Source organism: Bicyclus anynana, chromosome 18, assembly GCF_947172395.1.
Source record: "Bicyclus anynana chromosome 18, ilBicAnyn1.1, whole genome shotgun sequence".
NCBI classification, from domain to species: domain Eukaryota; kingdom Metazoa; phylum Arthropoda; class Insecta; order Lepidoptera; family Nymphalidae; genus Bicyclus; species Bicyclus anynana.
The window spans coordinates 2,324,444-2,342,971 of record NC_069100.1 but is presented as its reverse complement, the minus strand read 5'-3'; the positions used below and the strand labels follow the sequence as shown (position 1 = coordinate 2,342,971).

The window sequence follows — 18,528 nt, the reverse complement described above, 5'->3', positions numbered from 1 at the left end:
TCTCATTCTGAGAGGAGACTCGAGCTCAGCAGTGAGCCGAATATGGGTTGATAATGATGAGGTATTGATAAGTGATAACAGTTTTTTTTTTTTTCAAGTTGAAGTTTATTTGTTCATGGTCTGCTTATTGTTATGATTATTAAATAGTAGTTAAAATATGTATCTACGAGTATGTACTTATGTATTCGTTGGTGTAGAAAATTCATTGCTGTACAAATGAACTGACTTCCAAGAAATTGACTTTCTATGCCCGTTTAGCAAGAAATGGGAGCTTACTAATGAGGCCCTTCCTTGGCTCTAATTGTGAAATTTCCGAATTTGAAAGTGTATGAGTATTGTTCGAGTATGATTCACTTGGGACCGTTTTCAGTATTACCTATTTAGTATTTACCCATTGTGCGTTTGACTTTTTCGCCTACCGTAAGAACTGCTTCAGATTGGATGCGTCGAGTGCCGACTTGATAAAAACTTTTAATGATTCTATTTAAATATGTTTACATAAAAAATCATGGTTTGTGTATGGACAAATATGCTGGCGCTTGACTACAATCATGCCTGATGAAAAGCAATCATCAGATCTGGGTTGCGGGCGCTTGAATGAAACATTGACACAACTGAAAAGTTGGAGGTGCGTGCCCCGGACCGTACCATTGGGCTATCACGGGTCATGCTATCAATAAATCATTATTCGCTACATGTCGTAAAAATTAGTTTACCATTATTTAAAAAAATATTTTATTCTTGTTTCACTGATTGTGTAAGTGCCTTAGGCTGCTTATGGGACCTCAGCGGCGTCACCGGGGGGTTTGGGCGAGCGCAGAAGCATTGCCTGATGGGGCCCGCAGGCAGAAGCAGAGTAGATGGGCGGAACGACTCTCTAAGGGCGTATTTATTCTTGTTATTTCTCTAAATAATTACGTTATAAGTGATCACGTACAAAACTCACTAATCATTTCCCGTGCGCAGCGCAATCGACACAGATCTATATTTGTGCTCGCACCTCCAAAACTTTATTATAATATAAATCAAAAGTTCTCCCCTCGTGCGTGCGTGTATCGTTAGCCCAGTTTCAAAATATAAAGATGGCTTCCCACCGAGCGTTAACTTATGTAATACTTGTAACGCTCGGAAAGGATCTTTTGTGCTACACTTTATTGCTAGTGGATATTCGCCGGAACATACGAGACGCTTATAATATAATAGATAGTCCGTAATTAACATAGGTTAAATGCTCTTTTTCTGGTAGGGTATATAAAAATCACTTCCGGTTCATTTAAAAAGATAATAAATAAATAACCGGCCATTTGCTAAAAAATTCGATAGCGGTATTACATCCGTAAATCGAGAAATAATATTTAAATACCGGCATTATTAAAAAAAATATATCTATCTATCAAAAATGTAGCCGTATATTTTTTTAATGATTTTATCTATGCTTTTTGAAATAATTTATTTATTTTGCTATTCTCCGTAAAACCATCGTATGCTTAACCAACCAGACCAGACAAATTAATATCCTCTACTTTCTATGTACTATTATATTCCAAAACCGGAGCACTCCTCAGATGTTGACTCTATCTACAGTCTTTAATTGCGAAGTCAGTCAGAGTTTTATTTGGCAGCTTGTGCTGTGAGAAGCCACCTTAAAGAATATATGATTCGGATGATTTTTCAGCCTACATTCGTACGTGCATGCATGCATTATGAAATTTGGACGGTAATCGGCGACGCGACGCGCAAAAGTGATAGTGTGACTAATGGCGCGATACTGAGCAGGGTTGGCACTGAGCTGAAACTCTGAATAAATGAATAGATCAATAAATGTTTAAATAAAGTTGAAGCGTATGTTCGGAATTTCACAATAATTGTGTTTTCTCAAGCGCTTACAGTTATTTACACGATACTAAAACACTAACAACCTTTTTATAATTTTTGTCTTTCTATCTGGAATCTCTGATGCCTGAACCCATTTTAGGGAGACTTTCACTGAAAGACAGAAACTTTTATTCTGAAAAAATCCTTGGTTCTCGCAGGATTTGTCAAAATCTAAATTTCACAAAGTTTAATAGTATAATGAAAATTTTAAACCTCATTCGCCCAACAGTTCATGGGGTGAATTGATATTCAAGTGGGCATACGGGATGCGTAATTGTTGCAGTATTTCACGGATAAGAGCGAGGTTCAAACTAAAGTCACTGTTGACAATATCTTCTGAAAGAGTTACGAGTTAATAAACCAGCAGACATTGAATTGTAAATCGCCAACACTACGGACAATCGGTTTAAATTTATAAACGGCTGTACACCGAGGAAGCGCAGTTTAGCTCGCTATCAATTCACTTTTAACTTGGAGTGGGAAATGAATTCGGGGCATTTTAACTGGCCCCGGCGTGTTTTACGGCCGTTTGCTGATACGAGCATATACAGGGAAACGGAACACTGACTGTTGTGTTATGGCGCTTTGTTAGTTATTGATGTATACGCTTTGATGTACGTGCGTTAGGTTTTTTTTTTTATATTCTTTACAAGTTAGCCCTTGACTACAATCTCACCTGATGGTAAGTGATGATGCAGTCTAAGATGGAAGCGGACTAACTTGTTAGGAGGAGGATCCACACCCCTTTCGGTGTCTACACGGCATCGTACCGGAACGCTAAATCGCTTGGCGGTACGTCTTTGCCGGTAGGGTGGTAACTAGCCACGGTCGAAGCCTCCCACCAGCCAGACCTGGACAAATTAAGAAAATCTCAATCTGCCCAGCCGGGGATCGAACCCAGGACCTCCGTTTTGTAAATCCACCGCGCATACCACTGCGCCACGGAGGCCGTCAAAATTGATTGGTTTGATGAATCTGGCGTAGTAGCTTGTAAGAGGGATACTTACGACCTGGGTCGCATTCTGAGTGTCATCAGCATAATTATTAACAACCAATATTCGGGTCACTGTTGAGGTTAAAGGGGTTAGGTTAGTAGTCCATCTCGTTGGCTCAATGCGGATTGGCAGACTTCACACACGGAGAGAACTTCGAAAATTCTCAGGTATGCACGATGTTTTTCCTTCACCGTAATATTTAATTTCTTAAAATGCACATAACTGAAAAGTTGGAGGTGCATGCCCCGGACTGGATTCGGACCTAAGCCCTCCGAATCGAAGGCAGAGGTCATATCCACTGGGCTGTCACGGCTTTCAGGCTCCATTCTAGGTGTTGTAATTTCTTAATTCAGATGTAACCCGTAAAGCGAAATAAACAAACACTCTTTTCGCATTTAAAATGTACTAGCGGACGCCTTTTTCGGACGAATACGGGGATAATATATAGCCTATAGCCATCCTCGATAAATGGGCTATCTAACACTGAAAGAATTTTTCAAATCGGACCAGTAGTTCCTGACATTAGCGCGTTCAATCAAACAAACAAACTCTTCAGCTTTATAATATTATAGTATAGACAGGTATCGATATGTATTAGTGTAGTTGCTGTTCTTATGATTTATAATATGTACAATACTCGTGGAACAAAGCAACAATCCTAAATGGTTTGTGTACGTAATTAGCAGTAATATAACATGTTCAATTATAAATATGGACAACTGAATCAGTAGCCATCATTATATCACGTATACTTATAAATTATATGGACAGCTGAATCACTTGCATCTCCCGTTACATGCTCATGTGTGTTATCATCCGATTCTTTGTTAATTAGTCATTTCTTAGCTCGTTTGATATCTATAACACTTCTGTAATGATATTTTTACTCGACACTGAGTGTGCTATGAGTTTCAGGTTTATTTCTTTCGCTCTGTCTAACGTCCACAGATCAGCATCATACGCATTGCATCAAACGGATTGTAGTATTCTTTGTACGAACGGGTATAATTAAAAATCTGTTTGATGCGATGCGTCCGATACGTAGGTTGTGGTTATGTGGACGCCTACCATTACACTTTACTTTACATTACATAGATAGAGCAGTAGCGTGCGGAAGGTTCTTAACTTATATACATTACACATTACGTATACATTACACATTACGTATGCAATTGTACAAAATGTAAAATTCCTTCTCCAATACAGAAATAAAATCTCAGAGTAGGCTGTGCATTTTTGTATTGTATTCCACAATGTAATTACGTCACTGAGATAGATGGATTTAGAGACGAATTTGAAGTTCACACTATAAAAAAACACATTTACATTTTGAAACACGTTTTTGAAATTTGTTTCTTTACTATAGTAGACGCGCATGATTTTTAATGATCTAATTAATGATTTTAATTGAATTTTCGATTGGATCAAACTGATTTAGTTAAAACTGAAGGTCGGTAGCGCGACTAATAAGTGTTTCTATCTTTTTGTGGATTGAGAAAGTATGTAAACTACTGTATACGATAACATATTAATTGTTGAAGTGTGTACGTAGTATAAATATTTACGCACGTTTGCCGGTGAAGACAAGTTTAGCGCACGTTTGGACGCGGCCGGTGCTTGAGGGTGTTTGTTTTTGTTTACATACCTGTTACGAAATAACCCCGAATCTCATGAATTCGTTATACATCTGAATCCGTCAGCTCACAGCTTGAGCAAGTTGTGAGTTGATGGATTTAGAGATCTTCTTTTGAAAGAATTCTTACTATTACGTTATTTCTGCAGCCTGATGGTGTGTTTCGGTTTTAACTTTCAATGAATTTGTTGCCTGTCTGATTACTGGTACATGAGGCGTAACACCTCGTTGGTGAAGTCGTTAACATTTGCGGCTTCTGGTAATGAGATCCAGGGATTGAGTGGGTTTGAGGTTGCACCATACATTATGTGGTGGACCATACATCTTCTGCCATTTATTAGTTAGCATCCGGACTTGACACAGTCCCAGAGCAAGGCAGCGTACAATCGCAGTCCGCGCGAGGCACTAGACTTACAACTAGACCGTAGGCCGCAAAGCCTTCAGATGCGAAAGAGGCTGGAAGAATATTACCGGGGAGAAAAATCCCCCGCGTCTTTCTCGGGCAAGGAACTCTATGCAATAGCTCAAGGTCCCGCCCGACTCATGACCGATGACCCAACATACAATTGTTAGTTAAAAACAAACTCAAGTCCAAGTCAAGAGTGAATAGGCATCTTCTAGGCAAACACCTTCCAGAATAGATTGCACCATCGCTTACTGTCAAACATGATGCAGCCAAGCGTTCGCCTATATAATGTAAATAAACTGGTAATAGAGACACAAAAACATCTAAATCAACGTGACGCAACCCTAATAAAATATGCCAACGGGCACAATAAAACAATGAAAACAATTTTCATCACACATCGCGATCCTAAAAAGCGAGAATGCCGCAAAAAAAACCCGCGAACTCTCGTGGGCGAAACGAAAAAGCGTGCGCCGTTACGTAAGCAAGGACGAGTTATAAATACCATCGCGCATAAATCGATACCGAAATAGATTCATATTAATAAACTTTGGCTGGGTATTATAATTTAAGTACGTTATAACTAAAAGTTATAGCAAATGTACTAACGATTCAAAATGAACATTCCTGTCTTTAATGTAAAAATAAAAACTAATTAAAAAAATGCTGTCCTAACTGAATTTCGGCTAAGTGCAACTGCTTACTTAAGTAGGTATTATTTTTGTTACACAGTACAGCACAGTTCTCACAGCAGTCGTCCATAGTTGGCTTGTTTGCTACTTTATTCTAAATCTAGGGGCCCTAAAGTAGAGCCAAAAACAAACAAACAGTCAGAAAAATTAAATCTTCTAGCGGACACTAAGAGCGACAACTAAGAGTGTCGCGCGGGAACTATGAATTTTATTAAGATAAAAAGTTTGATTATTATGTACCTATCTATATCAATTTTTAGGCAAATCGGTTTAAAAAAAGGCGTGAAGATACAAACATACACCCACAAGTGACTTCCCATTCTCATGAGAGTACGAGGTTTAAATATAGCCTATGTTACTTGCTGATAATGTAACTTTCCATTTGTGAAGAAAGTTTACTGGTTTAGGCGTAAATATTTTTACTTTCGCATTTATAATATAAATTTGGAAGTTTCATAACAAATAAAGCTAAATATGTTCAATAAATACATAATGAGTAACGAAAGTGTGCCATCCATCAAGTTACGAGCAGTCATCGACACTGTCCCAAAACCGCTCTTTGCAAAACACAATAGACTAGAAAGTGTCAGCGCCTATTATGAAAATAAACGAAATCTTCGCGACGCGAATCTACGAGGGTTGACTGAACTGAGAAATATTATCTATTACTTATACGAACCATATTATTTTGGATTTTGTTAAAAATAAATTAACTAGCAGACGCTGCGCGGTTTCACCCGCGTGGTTCCCGTTCCCGTAGGAATACAGGGATAAAATATAGCTTAAAGCACCCGGGGATAGTGTAGCTTCCCAACAGTGAAAGAGTTTTTCATATCGGTTCAGTAGTTTCAGTAAAAACAAAAAAATCATATCTTTCCTCTTTATAATATAATTATAGATTAGTAAAACCTGAAACGATATGAAATTAAACGCTACTTTAATTATTTTTTTAATATACTTAAATGGAAAAATAGCAGTAAAAGCGCTTTGAAATAAGTTGTTCTGGTTAGCAATTGTCTCTAAAACAAATTGTTGTGAAACTTCAACCCCTTGTTAGAGGCCCTTAAGAGTTTATTCTTTGACACTATTTAGAAGGGTTGCCGCGAACCTTTTAAGTAATTGGCGACTTGAGATATAATTATTTCATATTATGCCATGTAGATTACATTTCTCAGTTGATTTAATGTTTAAATCTTAATGGGTTGTTAAAAAAGATCAAATTAGTGAATACTCTAGCTGATCATGGGCTTCCAAACTTTCAACTTTCATAATATGAGATCTTTCGCAGGCTCACTTATTCTTATCTAAATATGTAAAAGCGAAAGGTCACTCTTCACAAAATCTTCAAAACCACTACGTACAAAATTGAAATTTGGCATGGAGGTAGTTTATAGTTGGTAGACGTCCGATAAGAACAGGTTTCGTGAGTCTAAGGGTGGACGAAGACTTGGGCTACTGCTAGTAACAGAGAAATCAATTCCTTTTAAAATGCAAAACGTGGCAACGGAATGAACCAAATCTGTCAGCGGCTAAACTAAATCAAGGCACTTACAAATGACGGCTGCTGAAAAAGATAACCGATAACCGATAATAACGAAGCGTGGCCATTTGTCGCGGCGTTGTTTTTGATTCATGCTCTACTTTCTATGGTAATTTTGTTATTTTTACCTGATTGCCGAAGGGTGGGTTATGTTTTTCGAGTGTATGTCTCATTCTGTAGACGTTCTACTTCCTACACCGTTAGGTATTAGACATTTATGGAATCATTAGATTCGTTTCAGTTATTGGATTGTAATAGGAAGCGGTAGGAGGTAGGAGGCGTTTATTTTACTGGTTTCTCATTACACTTTACGCACTTGTTACTTTATTTTTTTAACTAGCGGACGCCCGCGACTTCTTTCGCGTGGAATTCAGTTTGTCAAAAATCCCGCGGGAGCCATGGATTTTTCCGAGATGAAAAGAATATATTAGTAGTAAGTAATCCATCTAAATATATCTTCGTTTCAAATTTCAGCCAAATCAAAGAGTAACAAACGTCCAAACAATCATGCATTGTAACTTTCGCGTTTATAATATTACTTAGTAGGATAAATTTACTTTTTTAAACTTTTACTTTTTGACTGTGCAATAATTTCTTTGGACAAACTTCTAGCTATGGGAACGCTAAAGATGCCCTCGTCCTCGCCTTTTAAATCTCTTCCATTCAGCTTTGTATAAATCGGCAACCCTAGCTTTGCTGTCTGCAAAATAATAGATAATAAAATATTAGAAATAGGCTTCCGTGTTTTTGCCTGAGACTCGTATTATTTTGATACTGTTATCTAGACTTTACGTGTTATCAAGTTTTATATTAAGACTGTTATATAAATCAGTATCAAATCCTAAAGATACATTTGTGCGTCTTAGATTTCCCTTGATTGCTAAGTCGAACCCGCCCGTCGGTGTAAGTAAATCGTGGTGATTTATATCGTGTTGGTGGTGGACACTATTATTATCGATTTTATGTTAATGATGTATTTCTTTACGATTTAACCCAATTATGTGACAAAAATTAGCAAATAAAAAAATGATAATTTCTCTAAATATCTAGATTTATCATTCATTTGAATTTTGGCCTTTTTGTGACAATATTATGAATTATTTTATAATGCATCCAATTCATTACATCTAAATAAAAATAGAAATTTTCTGTCTGTCGTGTAAACGACCTTCTAATCTCTTTTATTATTTGCCACTCATCTATGTACTCATGTTTATTGACAACACGCTGACAGCATCCGCTATTGATTTAAGTTTCTAAATAAACATTTACTATACAAAAAATACCCATTACTTTTATAAAGAGAGCCTGTCAGAGCTAGACATACCTTATTTATGAAGACTGAAACTGTTCGCTAATAACATCATCATTAACAACTCATATTCGGCTCATTATTGAGCACGAGCATCCTCTCAGAATGAGAGGGGTTAGGCTAAGAGTCCACCAAGCTGGCCCAATGCGGATTGGCAGACTGCACAAACGTCGTAGAGAGTTAAGTAAACTCACAGGTAATGCTGCTTTACTCACGATGTTTTTCTTTTACCGTTTGTATCCCGGTTCTTCTTCGCGGCAACCATTTGAAAATAGATCGAACTTCAAGAGTCTCTAGCGAAGGGTTGCTACGAAGCTAAGGTTTTGGCGACTGGATATACGAGTAATATCCAAATCATTTTAATTTGATACTTACGGATCTGGATCCTTGAGACCTGCAACTTATCAAAGCCACCATTATCTAAACTCCATAATTAGCTACCATATTTAGGTACCTATGGTAGGAGCATGGTCTGCCAAACTTTCGGATATTTTGTTAATTTCTTAACTTGATAAATTGAAGTATATCTGGCCATTGCAGGCTGTTAGTCCATGTGACTTTAGCAACAAGTTATCCTATAGATGTATTAACAAAAAGTTGCTCAAGCTACTTTTGTCTACTCTGAGACGTGAACGCAACAACGTTGTACATCATGATGATTTCATTTACAGTCGATATTTTTTTAATAATAATATTTAATAATTGTGTAACTTATCAATGACTGTTGTGGCGACTTTTTTGAACTTTTTCCTTGCTTTGTATCCAATTTATTAGTGCCTGGATGTAGACCGAGAGAGCAGTAGAGCCGTGGAGAAAAATGTCATCCTCTCGACCTGGACGCTCTGTATCTGTAATCAACTTCTTGCTGCGATGTTCTTGAATAGTTAAAAAAAATTGTGTATTAGCTCCGACGCACGAATGGAGTTTAATCTTTCAGATCGACCAGTTGATGATTGTTGCCCCGCAGCATAACTATGTACGTCTCAATACTGACGCCTGATTAGTGAAAGGTGCGCAACCAAGGAGCAGCAGGTCGCGGCGTGCGCGCCCGTTAACTGCATGCACATGCGTGCGGTAAATTCAACTCATTACGGCACCTACTTCAAATTACAGTTGAGTTCCTCACTTAACATTAAACAGATAAAACTACTGTAATTTTTTATTATACTTAGATGCAAGTTTTTGACGTAGGTATGCTACCAAATATTTTTTTTTAATAACCTTATTACGTTGTTGATTTGATCATTCCGAAGGTTATCAAGCTGCATTTTCAATTGGTTAAATCTCCGTCATTTTCATGACCTTACAATGATTATGTCACACATAGGTCGTGGCACTGGTCGCGCCATCTATCGGTGAGTAGCGGAATTACAAGAAATAATTTTGCATCATATTATGCATTACTTTCGTTTTGTTTACAAAATATTTATCATTTATTTTTTATTCCATATATTGTTCATTCATATAATAGGTGTTAATTTGTTACAAGTTTAAATTATTGCAGTTCTGTTACTCTACACTAGATGGCGCTACTGGTGTTTAATTCTCACCTTGCGCAGTGAAAATGTTTGATAACTGATATTGGGCTTTGGTACTGAAACTTGTTGAGAAAACATGTACAATTGTAATAATAATTAATTAATAATCAGTGATCAATTATTAATATTAATTAATTATTATTTAGCATCACAAAATAGTTTGATTGTGAATTATTTATTAAATGGTATCACACCATTTAATAAATAATGTAAATTAAATTGTAAAAATTACATGTATAAAATATTTGGTTTATATTTCTTATATGTTAAATTATTTATTCTTTTTTATATTATTGAGTATTTTTCAAAGCAAAAAACGAATCCGCATCGTTGGTTTAGCCATGATGTAGTGTCTGTGGGAATGGTTTATCCAACCCCTTCCTACCCTGTCTTTCAGATTATCATAAAAATAATTGTCTGTTAAATAAAACAAACCGTGTTGTCGTCGGAAAAAGGTCTCCATCATGAAGTGAGACCACAGAACGCAAAGTTGTCGTGAAATAAAAAAGCCCTCCCATAAGTGGGGTTCACGGTTACAGTCCGTATATGGCGCGTATTTCGCGTAGGAACAGGTCTCAAAATCTAGTTCTTGCCTCGTTTCCTGCCTACACTGAGCCGGGGTCAGTGACCCGCCCGCTCGTATTATGAGCATGTAATCTTTTTATTTGTCTCATTGTTTTTTACGTAACGAAATTCGATATGTTCTTCAATATCACGAAGAGTTATAACTACTTACTGGTTTTCACAAGACTGCAGTGAATACCAAAAAGAGGGTTATGTGTTTTAGCTGTGAGTTGGTATTCCATATCCATTATATTCGTCTTGATGGTGTGACTGTCACTAGATACCTACCTGGATTATCAATTTTATACGCGATCTAAAAAACTAAATCTAAGTAATTCTTCTGTACATCATATAATATTAAGTACTGTCTTTTGAGTTGATTTTATTACACAGTGACTTTATTATGACATCTTACACTGTACCTACGGATTATTTCAGAGGGCCTAGTGGCAGTTTGATACTGTGACGATCGCGTTAACGTAAACGCGAATTTCTAAGGAATTGAAACAGCGCCATCTAGTGGCACTACTGCACAACTGTTTCAATGGCATATACATTCGCGTTTACGTTAAAGCGATAGTAACAGTATGAAAATATTGAAAACTCCCACAAGGCACACTGTTAATTTTTTTTCCCATTTCGTTTCATAAAGTACTCGTGCGCCATCTATTATCAAAGAGTTGTAGTAATTCAGAAAATGGGCGCGCGTCTAATAAAGTATCAAACTTTTAGATGGGATGGGAGGGAGGGTATGTATGTAACGTAACCATGGTTGGTTGTATATTAGCCTGATTTTTGGTTTGACATGCTACTACGACTTGATAATGACATCCCATTATTTGAATTTTCAATAAAAAAAAAACAATATTGTACACAGTATTTAGATGACCTCACTAGCGCAGTAGGTAGTACTCATGTGTACAATATAGGATTCAATATTTTCCAAATTGGCTCAGGTTTGGTGCCAGGGTTCGACCGTGACTAGTTACTACCCTACGGGTAAAGCGATTCAGCGTTCCGGTACGATGCCGCGTGTAAACCGTCAGAGGTATAGCAAGAATAAACTTATACCTCTTCCAAGTAAGCCCGCTTCCATCTTAGACTATAGCTTGGCAAGTTCGATAATGACATTTCCATGATAATAAATAAAGACTGCGCCGGTGTGAAATCGTGCTTGCGGGGACGTGAGGTGCATTAGTCGTTTCATTCATCGCTACACGCCCCCCCGGCCCGCGCGTACCATCGGTAGTGTTACGAACGAATTTGCCAAACTATACATCGTCACTTAACATCGCAGGCAAGGGTTAGCTTGTCATAGAATAATAAAAAAAATATCTAGTCTTCTTTTGTAGACGCCCTACAAAAAGCGGTCGTGCCGGCTCAGCCATAAAAATATGAACTTGATCCAAATTGTGGCTTATTTAATTTGCACGTAGCGGCCGTTAGGCGGCGCGGCACGTTCTAATGTGAACTCTTAAACGATTTCATGTTCTTTCTTAATTTGCCGCGGGGGATTGATATTGCGGATTTTGAGGTAACAATTTTGAAAACTAATTGCCAGATTTCGACGATCTTTCTATAGAGCATATATTAAAAAATATAAATTTAGGCCGTGTCTGGTTAAGTCCTATTGTTAATTTAAAATTATGAATTTAAAAATAATATGTCGGTTACCCGTTTACCGCTTGAACAACGTTTATAATAAATTGATAATAATTAATTGATAAACTAAGCTTACGAATTACGGCTGTACTAGAACTACCACCTGTGGGAAACAATATTACGTTGTAATAAATTTCAACCCTTTCACTAAATACATACTCAATCTGTTACTTTACTTGAAAAAAAAAAAAAATGTAACTTATTGACTATCTAAAATGAATTAACATTGTTCTTACAAAATAAACGTCGAATTTAATTGCCCTAAATTGGATCTAACTGAAAATCTTGGTTCAATCAATGCTTATATAGCAAGGCATATAACTATTGATTGAACCAATTGTCCGCGTGAAATTCTACCCTTACTCAACCCTACCCCTACCTTACTCCTACCCTACATCTAACCTACGGTTACCCTACCCTACTGCTATCCTACCTCTACCCTATTCCTATCCTACCCTTTTCTTTGTTACATACATACATTATACTTGTGCTAGACTATTTACCTATACTTAAAAAAAACAATCACGTGCCTTGTAACCCAATTACCCCTACATTTTCCCCATTTTACTGCCCCCAGTACAGGTACTACGATAAACAACATTAATGTCTTTACCACTAATTGCGTATGCAAGTAGGTCGGCCATCGCTTATTTGCCAGACCATTGTGTGTTTTAAGTACAGCGTAAATCAGGTTGTGTCAAGTTGAATTTTACCTTAATTTAAGTTTGTGACCAAATTATTTCACTAAAAAGCGAAAGTCCACAATCACAAATAATAAAATTTTGCTACATTATGGATACTGATTATGTAAATCTTAAATCGTAATTATAGAAGGGGGTAGGGTAAGGGGGTAGAGTGAAAAAGAGTGAAAATACTAAACAACCTTTTTTTTTGATAGTAAGTGATGATGCAGTCTAAGATGGAAGCGGGCAAACTTGTTAGGAGGAGGATGAAAATCCACACCCCTTTTCGGTTTCTACACGACATCGTACCAGAACGCTAAATGGCTTGGCGGTACGTCTTTGTCGGTAGGGTGGTAACTAGCCACGGCCGAAACCTCCCACCAGCCAGACCTGGACCAATTAAGAAAATATCAATCGGCCCAGCCGGGGATCGAACCCAGGACCTCCGTTTTGTAAATCCACCGCGCATACCAATGCGCCACGAAGGCCGTCAAACCTATTTATTCAAATGCCTACCAAATTTTGGTAGACATGAAAATTGGTTAGAAAAAGGTAGAAAAAAATACATTAAAATCGGTCTTACCATTTCCACCACTAACCATTAATAACGTGTTTTCATTTATTTATTTTATTAGGACCACCAACAATTGATACAATATCAGTCATCACATTTCTTACATACAGAAATATAGCTAAATTATTATTCTTATAACTTATTATAACATTGACATACTTGAGATGTAAGTAAGTATTTGAATATGAAACAAAATATCGATGTAGAAAAATGAATTAACTCAATAAACAAAATTGAATTTTAAAATGTGTAAAACACGCCTATTTGGTATTTAAAAAAAACTAATGTTAACTACACACACGATCCATAGAGTAACCTTACAAACATCTGCCACCTACGTGGATTTACCATTTAGGGACGGTTCCAATATTTGAATAACAGGTGCCGATACATCTGATACCGACAGTTCGGAGTCGACGGGGAACGTAAAAAGCCTTTTTTATTTATACGCGGAGGAAAATACAACTTTGTGCTTCTGTCTGGGTATGTGTTCTGACAAAATTCTCCCCTTTTTATAATTTGATCAGTTCTGAAACCTTATAACGTTACTGCCTACTTGTCGCATGATGGTCGGTTTTTAGTTTTTACTTTGAAAAGTGTGTTCAGGATCTACACAATCTTGTTCCTGCTTATTCATTCTATCATAGAACAACGAGACGCCATTAAGGGTAGATTCCCTACGTAGTATGCATCCAGGAGAACCGCCCCAATGATACTTCAATGATACTTTTCGAAAGGCTTAATGTGTGTAATGCTCTTCCGGCGTCTGTGTTTTCTGCTACCTACAATCTAAACAAGGCAAGGCAAGAGTGAATAGGCACTTATTAGGCAAACGCGTTACGTCCAAGCCTTTCCATTCCATTTCCATTTCCAAATTGCTTTCCATCAGGTATTATTGTAGTTAAACGCGAGGCTGTTGACCTAAAATAAAATTAAATCTTTCTGAACCCTTTGTGCTTATTGATCTCGAACTTTTCTTATTGCTCTTCACTGTTTCGAGATCAGAAAGAGATAAAACAGAAGTTCGTTAAGGATTTACTACGTTTCTTCTTTATTGCCATTTTCAATAACATATCTATGTTAAAGATGTCGGTAAATAACTTGCTGACATTCTTGTTTTGTGCAATTGTTGAGGATTGAATTTAGTCCCCTTCGGAATTTAGTTTAATCGCCGAACACCTCGAGTTACTTCTTTAAGCTGAAATGCAAAGTGTATGTCTGTATTTGAGTACTCTTTACTAAGCGAGAAATACAAATAAACAATTCAGCAGGTGTTAACATAACTTCGTTGCAGTTAAAGTGACAAGATAAACTAAACACAAACAAAAAGCGAGGTAAACATTGCCAAACTGATTTTCAGCTTATCTACCACGTCACGTGAAGTGTCAGAACACTTTTCTTTCTCACCCCCTTCCCCCCTCGAAGGCTGATAACCGGGTGAGCGGCGCGGGCGCAGCCATGAGCCGACCTCAGGCCCAGTCGCTTACCATACATCGCGGGGAGCGGACGTGTTATCGCTCCATTTGTTATTTTTTCTAGCCTCAATAACCCCAGTGTTGTGATGATATTATGTGTATAGAGTTTAAGTGATTCTAGTGAACATGTGCAAAGGATGACATTTGGATGTGACCGTAAAAGTTTTTTCTTTCCACTTACCTGTGCACCGCGTCGGTATATACGCCGAGTCTGTACCGTTGCGTCGTGCTTGGCTGATTCAGTTAATAACTTGTGGATCTACAGTCACCGGTGTAGTAATGGTTTTGCTAAGATTTAGTGCCGTGGAAAGGTCACTTACCTTGATAGGTTGAGGTGTCGAAGGTTTTTTTCGTATCGCCTCTGTTGTTGAAGGTTCTTTTTTCTCAGTTTTCACAGGTTACTCGATTACGTCGCGACACTGTTCACACCTATGATTTTTTTTTTGATTGATTGCCACATTTGGCATCTGTCGCCGTTCATATTTCGTTTCGTATGTTTCGTAGGTTTTTCTCATTATTGGGTTCGGCGTATTGACTCATTTCCGAAGCGTGTATGTTTTCTTGGAAGCCACGCTTTATTGAAGGTCTCTGTGAACGAAAACAGGTTTTTGTTCTGTGCATGTGTTTTTTGTTCGAGCCGTATTATTAATATCAAAAATTTGCCTATTACGTACTGCACGTTTTTGCTATTACAGTCATGATCGCTCTGACATGATCCGGGTGAAAAGGTTTCGTGTATTATATTACTATTAGATTTCTGTTTCACTGTCTAGAACTAGATCGTGTAACAAAGAGTTGAGATTTAACCTCGAGAGCATTCTCGCTTACTTATTTTCAAAGCGGTTAGCGTTAATGTAATAGATCTGACTTTCCCTCACTTGGTAAGTTAAGGTAAAGAAGCGTCTACAAACAGGATGATTTATTATTTCCAATTTGAGTTGGTAGCGGATTTGATTATCACATATTATTTTATATTATTCAGCATTACCATCTGCAACCTCTTATTACAAGTATGTTCTGCTTATAAATATTTATATATTATTGTTTGATTAAAATCACGCCTGATGGAAAATAGTGAATCAGTCTAATTAGGCAAAATGCTTACTCCGTTATATAAATAAAACGAACTAGATGATGATAACAATCAAAACGATATAAATACTTTTTCTGTGGAAGAAACTCAATGATAGACAAAGACATAGCAAAAATACCACCTTACTTAGCGATGCAATGCAATCAATCAAAAATGTTTGGGTTCTATGTGAAAATGTTTGTGTAAGTTGTGGCCAAGTTGGCACATCTACAGAAACCAATTTATGAAAGTCGGATTGAAATAATACCGCAATTGTACACCAATTTCAAGTAGCTCCGATGACTCATAACCGATCATCTCGGAAAGAGAATAATTGCGTTTCTTTTTTCTTTTATTTTACGCTCGACAGATTATAATTTGTATTGCCGCGGAGGTTTTGTTTCGGCCAAGTGAAACGGGCAGCAATTGGACCTTGATTTCCGGCATTGCAACAGCTATGTTGAACACAATACTTTATATTGCTTGTATATCTACGGATAGGTATGGATTTGTGTAGTTTTAACTTGATATTCTATTGGATCAATTTAATTTTAGGCTGTCAGTGATACTCTATTTAATAAATGCTTGACTTTGTAATTTAAATTTTCGACTATCTTCACTATAGATGGAAGTAGCTGGGATTAAATAAATTTTACAAAAGGCGGCATTAGCAGTGGTCTAATGCTCAAAGGCCCACTGGGAGCAGTTTATCGCTTAACAGCAAACGACACGCTTGCTAGTTTCCTAGCAAATTTCAAGCTATAATAAATACAAACACTCACAGTCACATTATAAACATATTGAAAACTTTCGCAAAGTAAGAGTAGATGCAAATTAAAATACATTATAAGAGTCGCGGCGCTTTTTTTTATTAAACAAAAGTGGCATAAATAATGAAAGTTTCAAAAAAATCTGCATCAACGTAGTCACGAATGTCTGCGATGGAAACTCCGTGACCCAGTTTGCTATAGTGGGTTAACACGCCGGCTTGGCTAGAAAAGTGGCCCATAATGAAAGAGTAATTTCTGTCCGACTGCGGCATCTATTGGAAACTAGACGAGCGGTGACAGGTTTTTGTTCGGATTATACATAATTATCTCGGTGGCTGTTTTGTTTGTGACGGTACGTCTGATGCTTTTCGTTGTACGTTAAATAAAAGCGAGCGTTGCTTTATGAAAATCGTGTGATGTATCATGAACATAACTTTGTTCATTGCTATTTGCCGTGAAAACTTAATATATGGCATCGTCATATATATTTAATAAAATTTTGTTAACGCTTCTATTACTTGCACCGGAGTAGTAACTTTAAGCGATATTGACTCGTTAGTATTCAATTGCTGTTTTTTTTGCATTTTATATTGCGACTTTCCTGTAAACAGTAAAAAATTTGCATCGGAAAATATGTATATCGGTACAAACTAGTTTAAGTATTGATTTTATATTGTTAGTATTGATTTATACTTTTACTGAAACTAGCTAAGTATTTTGTACCTTAAAAGCAAACAAATCATGTACGTTTTTCCCACGTGAACTTGGCGAAAAGATGTCAAAATAAATTGACTTAAAAATAATTTGAGCAACGTATGAATTGCAATATTAAAAATAAGGTATTGAATTCAATATTATTATTGTTTGAATCGATCGCACTATCGGCTATCCTTGTAGTGGTGTTGCGTTTATTGCATTCTCAACAAGGTTGAAAATGGCTTTAAAATAATTTTTCACATTTAATCTATTCCGCTTAAAGTAACCACTTGTGTCCTTATCGCCGTCGTTAAAGGATTTATCAAGTCTTCGCTGATAACGTCTGATAGTGATAGAATGATAACGGTCCGTGTTTCTCTATGATGTCATCCAATGGTGGAGAAATTAATATTTGTCATTTTTATCAATTTTAAATAGTAGTGGCCCCGAGGTGCTTCCTTTGATAATTGAAAACCCCATAATCGTTATAGACCTGTTCGGTAGCTTAACAAGCAAAACAATAAATCTTATGCAGCGGCAGGCCCAGTAAGCAAGTGATAAGCGTCTCAAGATGCCAATCCGTCCTCGCTCGCAAAGGTTGCGTTCCGACCTTAACACAGATAGCTTGCACTATTTTTGTTACTTGCCGTATAATCGATTAAGCTGGTTTTAATGAAATGCACTGCATAAGTGCATTTTAATGACCACTTTTTGTTGTACTTTTTCCATCCGCACTCTATCAACTGTTTGATAACCTCTACAGTCCAGTTGAGTGTGTCAAAATGAGAAATTAAGGATTTCTATATATTACGCCCCTTTCGAATATATCTAGAGATAGAGTTATTAAAAGCTCACCTAAGATTTCTTATTTGTTTCAAAATTTTGGTTACGCAATGATGTTCAGTTTTTTTTTCCATTATTGAATATTTTTTCCATAATTCAATAATAAAATATGTACATCAAAAGAGCAAAACACTGTAATGTTTATAGTTGAAAATTACAAAACGTACCTAGTTAAATTTTGAACTGATAAATATTAAT

At 36.8% G+C, this 18,528-nt stretch overlaps 1 protein-coding gene across 10 annotated transcripts in view; it reads left to right on the top strand.

The window, feature by feature from the left end:
- Nucleotides 1–18,528, top strand: part of LOC112058090 (serine/threonine-protein kinase MARK2) — a 219,049-nt gene that overhangs the window by 91,223 nt on the left and 109,298 nt on the right. For 6 of the 10 annotated variants that reach the window (XM_052886761.1, XM_052886762.1, XM_052886760.1 and 3 more), the window contains exon 1: nucleotides 14,946–15,105. The exons of 3 other annotated variants lie outside the window; for them this stretch is intronic. The gene's annotated coding sequence lies outside the window, so the exon portion shown is untranslated. Of the gene's footprint in view, nucleotides 1–14,944; nucleotides 15,221–18,528 lie in introns of those variants that run through there. One more of the 10 variants, XM_052886759.1, reaches the window with a different exon arrangement.